The sequence below is a fragment of the Palaemon carinicauda genome, chromosome 7, assembly GCF_036898095.1.
Source record: "Palaemon carinicauda isolate YSFRI2023 chromosome 7, ASM3689809v2, whole genome shotgun sequence".
Classification (NCBI taxonomy): Eukaryota; Metazoa; Arthropoda; class Malacostraca; order Decapoda; family Palaemonidae; genus Palaemon; species Palaemon carinicauda.
The window spans coordinates 132,619,785-132,632,284 of record NC_090731.1 but is presented as its reverse complement, the minus strand read 5'-3'; positions in this window follow the sequence as shown (position 1 = coordinate 132,632,284).

The following is a 12,500-nucleotide window of genomic DNA, read 5'->3' as shown; positions in this document are numbered from 1 at the left end:
TTTAGGTAGCCCATGTTCATAGCTGAACAGCTGCACCTGAATTAACCGGATGTGCTAGCGCCGGAGCGCCGAGCAAAGGAAGATGGGGCTATAGTGTTCTAGAAGTAATAGAGATAGCATTAGATAAAAAATTTCTTTAAATGGTTTAGAATCTAGCAAAAATAATTAACGAAATGGCCAACCCTTATGAGGAAGATACAGCGTCTCTGATTGTGCCAGAGAGTCATACAATTATGGACAGCAGAGTTAGTGAATCCTTGAGATCTACGAAGATCCTTAGACAGACACAATTCACATCCTTTATTGAGAGACTTAAGCCACCCAGCAAATTCTACGAGCCAGTACCCAAGAAGAAAATTCTATTGTTCATTTGCAAGATACCTGCTACAGAGGTCAAGGACAAGCAGTCACCGCAAACCATAAAGGAAGACTACAATCTATTCTCACGCTCCTTCATATCGTGCCAGAACAGACAGAGTGAATTAAATATATCCTTTTAACGTATAAATCAAAATTGCCCGCCATCACTGCCACAGAATAGGCAGATGCACTAGGACACCAAGTCGCAGCTGTTTCCTCTGCTAGAACAGTGGGATGAGACATCCATGACAGAGAGCCTACCACTGTTATCATACTAGGGAAACCTCTTGTAAATACTCCAGCCCCAACCAAGTAGTCCATATTAGAGTTTTATCATAAGATAAAGTCTAGCCCAGGGTACAGAAGCACACAGAGAGAATCAACCAAGCACACATTATATTCTATGTGTATGGGACAGACTGTACGTAAGCACAAACAAGACAAAAAAGAGGAACAGGAGTTAGCCGCAGATTGATTAGCGCTACAAAAACTCCCACCAATTGGGCCAGCTTCTTCAGGAATAACTAGAACAAAACTGAATTATTTTCATATTTGGTAGAACGCACTTGTTTCATATTCAGCAACTGCTACACAAAGGATTATTATCAACAAAGGGAGATGCTGCACTTTATAGCAGAGTTAAACAACACGAGTGACCTACAAGGCTGGACTCACGATGAGGCAGATACTAGAGTCATTTTGTATGCGGCATATACTGCAAAAGATGAAACTATCTCGAGTTTCATAGTTAGTTCAGAGACTGATGATGCCATCATAGCAGCAGGTAGCTTGCAAAAAGAAGAAAAAAAAACTGGTTTGGACAAACTCAAACTATGGATTAAATTTAGAAGAGTTCTGAAAAAAACTTGAGATGAAAACATAATCTTTGAAACTTCAGCAGCTATGGGACCAAGAGCCTAAGCCCTTCCCTTTTCCATTCCTTGAGTGAGTGAGACAGTGTCTGCCTTCCATGGAAATGGGGAGAAGTCTACATAGTAAACATGGACCTGCAAATCACCGAGGAGTTCATGGTGCTAATGTAGGACAAAAGCAGTTCATATAAAGATGTAAAAGAGGCTAGACTTGATCTCTTTGCAAGGAAGCAAAGAGCATATAATTGCATCCCCCCTACAAGGACTGATCTTAGAAAGCATTGCAAGAAAGCTGCCTTTCAAGCAGGGAGCTTTTGGAAACAGTCTTAGTATGTCATCTATTTTATCACAGTTCAAGACACTGAGGATGGCTACAGATTAATGATGCCTGGTTTCTGTATAGGATAGATTTGCCAGTAGTAGCAAAATCTTACTAACAATTGAATAAGTGTAGTCACAAGAAGGAATACTTTGGGAGCTGCAAGTCTCACAAATCTGAACGTAACTCAACAGCTCTCCGTAATTGTACTTGTTAAAAGTGATTGATGCGTGAAACATATTAGTATCCATTAAGAATTTATACATTTATATCTCTGCCGTCCAGCTTTGAAGTATGGCTGCTACATGATGGTCATATTGGAAAGATGGTTTCAATTTATGTCTTGATGGCAGTGATAATGCCAAAATCTGAATTCCCAATCACTATATGTACAGTATGTGTCCTTTGTAAGCCTATGGAATTAATGTATTTGAGACATATAGAAAATTTTCTACCATTTTCTAAAAAATGTAAGCCATCTTAAAAATAGCTATATACTGAAGTAGCTGGGGTAGATTTTTTTTATGAGAATAAAAATTCAAATACCATATCGGTTGCTTGTATCACCATTTTCATTTTTTCCCCACTAGCCCATTCTAGTATTAAGCTAATGTTGAAATACCGTTTATACTAGGTAGGTTTGCTGTGAATGATTAGACGATTATCTCCACAATTCCCCTAATCTATACTGACCAGTGTGAAGATGAAAACTGGCTAAACCCCAGTCTTGAATTGACATGTGTGAGGCCTTTATCCTACACTGGACTGGAAACGGCTATGTTTTCTTGATATATATCTACACATATAAATAAATATACATACATATATATACATATATATATATATATATATATATATATATATATATATATATATATATATATATATATATATATACACACACTCGGATGCAAAATAATTACATAGGTAATGAAATAGAAAATACAGGTGTAAGTCCTGAATAGTTTTGCGTTACATCTTCAGATGACTGATTTATTGATCGAGGTTTCTTAACATTTGACCTATATATATATATATATATATATATATATATATATATATATATATATATATATATATATATGTATGTATGTATTTACAAAACAATATTTCCTTTAACAAAAGCTACCTGCTTTATATTTTGTTAGGTGTTTGTGGGTGGAGTCCACACCTCATTAGCCAGGTGTGGAAAACGAGTCATTTCAGATGACTGGTAAATTTTTAGGCCTTAAGATACAGTTTCTTCATATTAACATCCGTTAACTTTATTCATATAAATACATAAACATGATAATTCATAAACACATACGCCTATATAAATATATAGATACATATGTATATATATATATATATATATATATATATATATATATATATATATATATATATATGTATATATATAGATACATATATATATATATATATATTTATATATATATATATATATATATATATATATATCTATATATGTATGTATGTTTGTATGTATGTATATATATATATATATATATATATATATATATATACACATACATACATACATACATTCATACATACATACATATACATATGCACATATCTATAAGAATGCAAGTGCATATAATATACAGTATACATAAAGCAAATACCACCACAAATATATCTAACACATGATTAACTTGTATATACACTATTTCTTTTTGCAAATATAACCCTATGACCATAAAAATACAATTACATAGATATCAATGCATATGTATAACATACCAATAAGTAGCAACAAAGCATCTATTTATATGTATATGCAATAATTGTACCTACAAGATAATGATAGTTTAGATCTAAAAGATTTATTTCACATTGGCAGTTATTATCTAAGGTACAATTAGTTCTACATTAAATAGTTACAGTTTTTCATATTTTACAGATCTCATTTCATATAAATGCATCGACTTTTTACATTCCTCGTAATATATTCATGTTGTTATGAAAGGTTTCTTTTATGAAATTGGACTCTCTCTGATGTTTCTTTCCAATACGTTATTTGAATGATCCATTATTTTAACATATGATCAATTATCAGTGTGATTTTTATCTCTGACATGGACAAATATTGCATTATTATCTTTAGTATATCTGAATCTTTTCTCATATTGTTTAATTCTCTTTTCAAGAGTTTTGTTTATTTGACCAATATAGCCTTTTTCACGTGAATTACACGGAATGTCAAAGTCAAAGTCAAAGTCAAAAACCTTTATTCCATTATAAAATGGTTATTCTGTTACATAACAATATAAATTATTTACATAAAATTCAAAAAAATTGGATTGTAAAAATCTAGGATATATATACATTCAAGTAAAATCTAAAAAATATTGCTTAAGTTTCTTTTTGAATAAATCAGAACTAACATTTATACATTTTCTTATTTCCAGAGGTAGTTTGTTCCAGCAAGCTGGGTCCCTTATTGCCATTGCGCGTGAACCCAAATCCGTTCGATAGCTGTCTACATATAGATTTTCATTCTGTCTGGTTAATGCATTCCTACAATTACCAACTGTAGGAAATGGGGAACTTCCTCAAAGGAATTACTGTATGGTAGTACAAGTAGGTCTTTTGTATTACAGTTTTCCCTGTTATCATTGCCAAAGAGTTTTTTATCTTTTATTTTTTTTCCTATTTGCTGTTCTTAGTGCATCATCTAATACAATCTAAGTGTTCTTAAATTATCTACCACTTAGAGTACTAATCTCCTTTATTTCGTCATCAACATATTCCGGGCTGCAAACTCGGAATGCTTTCGTCATCAATATATTCAGGGCTGCAAACTCGGAATGCTTTCGTCATCAATATATTCCGGGCTGCAAACTCGGAATGCTTTCGTCATCAATACATTCCGGGCTGCAAACTCGAAATGCTTTCGTCATCAATATATTCCAGGCTGCAAACTCGGAATGCTTTCGTCATCAATATATTCAGGGCTGCAAACTCGGAATGCTTTCGTCATCAATATATTCCGGGCTGCAAACTCGGAATGCTTTCGTCATCAATACATTCCGGGCTGCAAACTCGGAATGCTTTCGTCATCAATATATTCCAGGCTGCAAACTCGGAATGCTTTCGTCATCAATATATTCCAGGCTGCAAACTCGGAATGCTTTCGTCATCAATATATTCCGGGCTGCAAACTCTGAATGCTCTTAAAAACATAGAAGTGGATAAGGATTTGTTAACTTTATTACTTTGATTTCATTACTAATGTACATACACGGAGATATTAGTTGGCTTTCCATATACACTAAACTTGAATCTATCGTTACAACTGTATAAACAACAGTCTATTAAAAGGTAAGTTACAATTATTTTCCAGCTCCATAGTAAAATTTATTGACGATACCAAGTTATTCAATCTATGAAAAAAAAGAAAAATATGCACAAACGTTTGGTAAGGCTATGGGAAACTACTTATCTTCAGTACCTAGCAATTTATATAAGGTACTTTAGGCAGCAGAATCTTAAATAACATCATACTTGATAATGTAAAATGGATCCGTTACATTGACGAATAATGTGTCTAGCCAGGAAATAAAAATTTAAAGATTTTTTTTTTTTTCATAAATTGAATAGCTTGCTACCGTCAATAGATTTTACTGTAGAGTATAGACAAATATAACAATAGATTCAAGTTCAGCGTATACAGAAAGTGGTAGTTTACTAACTGAGGAATCAGACCTGTAGTCAAAGACTTTTCTTGTACTATTTTACTTTCAGAGTGGGCCAGTTTGCATTTAGTACAGCCATAGTACAGTTACGGGAGTGTTAATTTCACCTTTGATTATTTTTGGTGCCACGTTTCCGGACCCGTTAGTTCATACGCGGTGAAATATATAATTGGCACTTCAGACAAGACTACATCTACCAGATATTCTCCATCTTCATGGAATACCGATGGATTAAGGTAAGGAAACATGGAAACAGCTTTAGTCTCCTTTCAGTTTCAGGTTTAGCCCTCTGTAACCGATGTACAGATCTCGTAAAAAGTACATATTTTTCATAAGACATCAGGGGTACATTTAGAAAAACAATTAATCGTTTTATGGTCATTCAGAAGAGATTGATTTGAGTTTTAGTAAGGTACAGATATTTCTATGAAGAGATTGTTTTTCATAAGTAAGTTATCTTATTGGGCTTTGTATTTTTTCAATTTCAAGCTTACAAAGGAATGGCCATATACAGCCTAGGGTTAGTTTGGGGTCCTCTAGGTTTAACTACAGAGCCTTACCTGGTTTCAAAGGCTTAAAATGTGATGTAATAATTAGGAATTAATATGAATATTATGAACTACAGAGTTCACGATCGATAAGAGTCATATGATTTGATATTGGATCAGGAACCTTTGTGTGCGAATGTTAGGTTGAAATTGATATTTGTGGTTGACATGAGATTATGATCGGTATAGGAGGGAATGTTGATGTAGGAATAATGACAAAACAGTTGCGAAAACTTTAAACTGATATAATTACGAAATTTCTTAAAAAAAAAAAAAAATAGAAATCAGCTTGATGATCGGAGACTCATTCGATTATGGAAGAATAGTGCAACAGGCATTGATTAAAAAAAACGTATGTATCGTTACTCTACATATCATCAGTCTAAGAAACTGCTGATTTCACTTAGGAAATTGACATTGTAATTAAAGAAATACGAAGGTTTTTTGAGAAATTATCTCTACGGCAAAGGATACACTGAATCTTTATGAAAAAAGTATTTATAGTGAAATATTGCGGTGACCGTTGTCTACTTTTATCTTTACTCGCTCCCATTATTTGAAAAAATCTACAAATCCAGAGATTGAAACATAAATACATAAAAACACTCAAATGTGAAGGTATAATCGTAAAAATATCAGCTAGAAATAACGGATGAGAGCCTTATTTTTATCAAACAATTTAATATTTTTCTATATCCATTCTCGGGTGAATTTTTGAATAAATATACATGAGTAAATCAAAATTCATTTCAATATATCATGAAAAATCACTCATTCAGTTGCTACTCAGTGAATCAATATATGATTCTTCTAAGTATAGTTAAAAGTAGGACGTAGAAATAACTTTTTTTAATGAATATGGGGAAAGCCTATATAAAATTACTTACAAATAAATATCGAATAGCTCATCTGTAATAACTTCTTGTTAATCTAAGGAAGTTTTCTTTTCAAATTCGATTTCTTAAAATTTTATTTCAGATTCCCTTTTGTTTATCGAGATAAAGTATGGTGTGCAATGTACGAAGTTAAACTATAACAAAACGAAATGTATAATTGTCATTTGGCCCGTCCTGATCATTTGAACTTTCATTTCAGTAATAGCGTTGTTATAATTTCATGCAGGCCATCTGCAATTTTAGATGTCAATCAGGATAACAAATTCACTTCTGAGACGTCCGTTCTATCTCTCTTCCAATTAAACAAAGGAAATGTTTACCGAGTTTTTTTTAACAGAAATTTGGAGGAATTTCAGGAAATTGCTCCTAAACTTTCATTTTGTGAGGATTTGAATATTACTCTCCTGTTTTGTCTCCGCAACCTAATACTTACCTTGAGTTGTTGAAAAATTGAGATTTTTTTCCCCTGATTTTAATGTTGGTAATGATTTCTGTCATCTTTGTTAAATGAGCTCATTGCGTGCGGTGGACAGACTTTCTTATAATCCTAATCAGCACTGACATGACTGAATCTCGTCTCATTGTTTATCTGTTATCTGCTAATATATTTCGCTAATACATTTCAAGTTTAGCATTTGATTTGTAATCGTTTTTATCGTGGCTGCTTTCATTTCTCTAGTGCGGTTGGCTTCATGAATTTTGGTACACATTATGCTAAACTGTCAACTCCATGTCGGCTGGATAAAATTTATTTTTTATCATATAACTACAAGAATATTTTATTTCTCATTTTACTGCAATATACCTTATCCATGGAATAATATTTTTTTGATAAATCATCCTAAACTGTCAACTCCACGTCGGCTGGATAAAATTTATTTTTCATCATATAACTACAAGAATATTTTATTTCTCATTTTACTGCAATATACATTATCAATGGAATAAAATTTTTTGATAAATCATCCTAAACTGTCAACTCCATGTCGGCTGGATAAAATTTATTTTTTATCATATAACTACAAGAATATTTTATTTTTCATTTTACTGCAATATACCTTATCCATGGAATAATATTTTTTGATAAATCATCCTAAACTGTCAACTACATGTCGGCTGGATAAAATTTTTTTTTTTTCATCATATAACTACGAGAATACTTTATTTCTCATTTTACTGCAATATACATTATCCATGGAATAATATTTTTTGATAAACATTGGTATGACACTGCTTGGATAGATGTTCTTTTTTTTCATAATGATATATTACCTCATAAATTATGAAGTTTACCATGACGTATTCCAGAATTTATCAAGCCAACGGTACATGAAACACTAAGATGGTAAACTGATTATTGATTATCAACTTCGTCTTTTTATTTTTATTTTTTATATCATTTACTTTTGCAATTAGCACCATTGCTTTTTGTTATCATTATATATTTAATTTTCACAATTATGAAAAATCTTTATTTTTTTAAGCTATTATAAGAATGATTAAGGAACCAAACACAAGGGAAATGTGAAAAAAAAAAATACTAAAATTAAAATAAGAACTAATACAAATGTAAAGGAACTCTCCTTGACTGAAATAACTAGTTTTGCTCTCAAGTTGACATTTCTGATAAAGTATATAATAAATTTACAATACATATGTAAATTATATATATATATATATATATATATATATATATATATATATATATATATATGCACATATATGTATATTTATAATGTGTATATATATGTATATATATGTGTGTGTATATATATGTATATATATATATATATATATATATATATATATATATATATATATATATATATATAGTATATATATATACATGTATATACATGTATATATATATGTGTGTGTATAAATGTGGATAAATACGTACATATATGTATATACACGTATATATATGCATATACATATGTATATATATATATATATATATATATATATATATATATATATATATATATGCATATATATGTGTATATACATATATGTGTATGTATATATATATATATATATATATATATATATATATATATGTATATATATGTAATTATACGTGTATATATATATATATATATATATATATATATATATATATATATATATATATATAATGTATGTGAGTGTCAGAATGAGTATTGATGTTTTATGGGTGTGTGTCCTATAACAGGTAGCTATCAACGAGACTAGAATTATATCCAGAGGTAATTTAACTTTCATATTGATAATTTCTTATAGCATAAATTTTATACATCAGGCAACGAGAGAAGATTAAAAAAATATCACCATCTCACTTCTATAACGTTTCATAACATAACCATAGTTTTTTTTTTTTTGAGGCAACATCTGATGAAAGTACAAGAGACTTTCTCGAAACAGTTGCGGTAATAGTAGCAGTTGTTTTAGTAGTTATAATAACGCCAACTATAATGATAATGAGCTGTGAATAGAAAATGGGATATGGAAGGAACTCATTAATTATGCATTCTTTGTGTGTATTGCAAAAAATGATAATGACTGACAGACACCAGTCAAGGAGAGCGTTAACTCTGGAGAGAGAGAATAAAAAATACCCATAAATCAAGTTCTTTTTTTTTCTTTAAAAAGTAATATGGAAATACCTCGGTTGCCATAAAAAAATGAAAACTTATATTTATTTCTTTTTAAGGCCTTGTGGTTATGGCGGGGTTGAGAGGTTACTGGTTGGGGGGTTAACGATTGCTGTAGGAATTATTGCAATTAAGATGTGATGTAAGCATCGGGAATCAATGTGGATGTTATGAACTACAGAGATCACGATCGATGAGAGTTATATGATCTGATACTGGATTAGGAACCTTTGTTGTGAGGGTGTTGGGTTGAAATTGATAATTATGGTTGATATGAAAATAGGATTAGCTATAAGTATGTTGATGTGGGAATAATGTCAAAAAATGTGCGAAAACTTTAAACTGATATAATTACGAAAAAAATTATATAAATAGAGATCGGCTTGATAATCGGGGACTCATTCGTTTATGGAAAAATAGCTGAACAGGAATTGATTAAATAAAGTACGTGATTGAAGAACGAGGTGAGGATTAAAACAGAGTGAGGGAAGAAGACCAGGAATCAACAGGAGGATTTAGGCAAGAGAGAGAATTTTGAATTGATGTGAAGATTACAAAGTAATAAGAGAGTTTGACTGGTGAATTAATTTGAAGATTTAATATGGATAAAACAAAGAAGCAAAGGATAAATATGATGATCATTCAAAGCTGGGAGGCTTGACGATTGATGCCAAAGCTGGGGATCGACGGGAGTATGAAAAAGTCATGTGATAAAAAATTGTGAATTCTATTCTACCCTCGCGTAGTAGATTGCCTCTTAAGTTAGGCAAATAAGACAAGCTTAAAATTGTCATTTAATTAGTAAATTTAGGTTTCGGTTGCACTTGTTCTAGTTCTTATGTGCCTAATCCCGTTGAATTGAGGTATTTGTTCTGTACTTGGATTCGGAAATCAACCAATCTCGACCATGCTAACCAATTGCTAAACTGCAACACATTGGTTTTTTTTTTTTTTATAACATACTTTAATCTCCTACATTCAACTGTTACTACAGTATCAATTTAACATAACCTCTGGTTGATTTCGAGTTTGAATACAATAGCCCTACCAGCATTAACAGGAATGTGTACGAATGAATCAATCTTAATGAATTTAAAGTTTTAAAGTTCGCTTTGACTCCGATTGTGTATGTACCAATGTTATTCATTTTTCCTAAAAGAACTTCAAGATGTGAGCAATGTGCTAAGTACACATAATAAAGCACAGGCAGGTAGACAGACAGGAGAGTGAGGGCAGAGAGAAAGTTAATGATGTTTCATGATTCTATAATACCTTGCGGCTATGTCGATGAATATGTTAAGCACAATAACTCTAAAGGTAAAAATAATTTTATTCACTGTTATAAGTATTCTACAATGCAACTGTCTCAAATAAATTTAGCGTTGCCGTAAGGTAATTGGACATGCTTCTAAGTCCAGCCTTTTTTTTTCCTTTTCCTAATCATTATCATGCTATTTTCAATGGCTTTCCCCATACTACTACTACTACTACTACTACTACTACTACTACTACTACTACTGCTGCTGCTGCTGCTGCTGCTGCTGCGATTGAAAATAATTCTACAACTGCTAAACTATATTAGGATTAGTAGGAAAGCAATATTAAACTGTAGTAGATATTTAAATGATAAAGGATATTGAATTGAGAATAACACACCTAAATATTGCAAAGTGAAGTTGAGAGCTAGAAGCAATAATGAGTAATTTTTTTTCAGTGCAAAAAAAACTTAAGTGACTTCACTCTATATGAACATTTGTTAAAGTATCATACTGAAAAGTTAAAGACAACGATTCCTTATATTTTGTTTTTTCTTATAATAATGATAATTTTTTCACCAAAATTTCATTATGCAGAATTCATTACTATAAAACAGTAACATGCTTACCTTGAATGTACAAAAATCTTAATTGAATGATCATAAGTATAGAGAAAAAAAGTATTATAAAAGGAAAAAAAGAAATAGTATTCCATAATCCGGAAAATGACATGATTTTGGACTGCTCTTGAGAAATCAATGAAGTTTCAACTTCACGCAAAGGTGTTATAATCCTTATGTTTTTCTTTTATATCCACGAAAACAAGATCTTCCTTTATTAAGTGATTGATTAATTTTGAGTTTTCTGGCATCCTGACATCGAAGGTCATTGATAAAAGGAAATTCAATTTAAAACCATAAAAGCGAAGATGTCCTTGTAAAAGCGTCGTTATTAAAATTAAATTGCAGAATTGAATAAAATGACATTCAATTTAAAATCATAGAAGTGTCGTTATTAAAGTTAAAGTCAAATTGCAGAATTGAATAAAATGACATTCAATTTAAAACCATAAAAGCGTCGTTATTAAAATTAAATTACAGAATTGAATAAAATGACATTCAATTTAAAACCATAGAAGTGTCGTTATTAAAGTTGAAGTTAAATTGCCGAATTGAATAAAATGACATTCAATTTAAAACCATAGAAGCGTCGTTATTAAAGTTAAATTGCAGAATTGAATAAAATGATATTCAATTTAAAACCATAGAAGCGTCGTTATTAAAGTTAAAGTTAAATTGCAGAATTGAATAAAATGACATTCAATTTAAAACCAAAGAAGAGTCGTTATTAAAGTTAGATTGCAGAATTGAATAAAATGACATTCAATTTAAAACCACAGAAGCGTCGTTACTAAAGTTAAATTGCAGAATTGAATAAAATGACATTCAATTTAAAACCATAAAAGCGTCGCTATTAAAGTTAAATTGCAGAATTGAATAAAATGACATTCAATTTAAAACCATAGAAGCGTCGTTATTAAAGTTAAATTGCAGAATTGAATAAAATGACATTCAATTTAAAACCATAGAAGCGTCGTTATTAAAGTTAAATTGCAGAATTGAATAAAATGACATTCAATTTAAAACCATAGAAGCATCGTTATTAAAGTTAAATTACAGAATTGGATAAAATGACATTCAATTTAAAACCATAGAAGCGTCGTTACTAAAGTTAAATTGCAGAATTGAATAAAATGACATTCAATTTAAAACCATAAAAGCGTCGCTATTAAAGTTAAATTGCAGAATTGAATAAAATGACATTCAATTTAAAACCATAGAAGCGTCGTTATTAAAGTTAAATTGCAGAATTGAATAAAATGACATTCAATTTAAAACCATAAAAGCGTCGTTAT